Raw genomic sequence first — 573 nt, 5'->3', positions numbered from 1 at the left:
TGTGTGTGTGCTTCTGTCTGTGTGTGTGTGCTTCTGTGTGTGTGTGTGTGCGTGTGTGAGAGTTGGAGTGTGTGTGTGCTTCTGTGAGTTAGTGTGTGTGTGTGTGAGAGAGTTGGAGTGTGTGTGTGCTTCTGTCTGTGTGTCTGTGCGTGTGTGCTTCTGTCTGTGTGTGTGTGCTTCTGTGTGTGTGGTGTGTGTGTTTCTGTGTGTCTTTGTGTTTGTTTCTGTGTGTGTGCTTCCTTCTGTGAGTTTGTGTGTGGTGTGTGTTTGTTTGTGTGTGTGTGTGTTTCTGTGTGTTTCTTTGCGTGTTTGTTTGTGTGTTTCTGTGTCTTTGTGTGTGTGTGTGTGTGTTTGTTTGTTTCTGTGTGTCTTTGTGTGTGTTTGTTTGTTTGTGTGTGTGCTTCTGTGAGTGAGTGTGTGTGTGTGTGTGTGAGTGAGTGTGTGGAGCCTGGTGAATACATGACACATATATTGTTCCAAACCTGTGTGACTTTTTTTTCCATGTTACAAAAGAAATTGTCAAGTCAAGTCACCTTTATTTATATAGCGCTTTTAACAATACAGATTGTGTCA

This window comes from Sinocyclocheilus rhinocerous, unplaced genomic scaffold (genome assembly GCF_001515625.1).
Source record: "Sinocyclocheilus rhinocerous isolate Xijiao unplaced genomic scaffold, SAMN03320098_v1.1 scaffold693, whole genome shotgun sequence".
NCBI lineage: Eukaryota > Metazoa > Chordata > Actinopteri > Cypriniformes > Cyprinidae > Sinocyclocheilus > Sinocyclocheilus rhinocerous.
Note: the sequence above shows the minus strand (reverse complement) of the source record.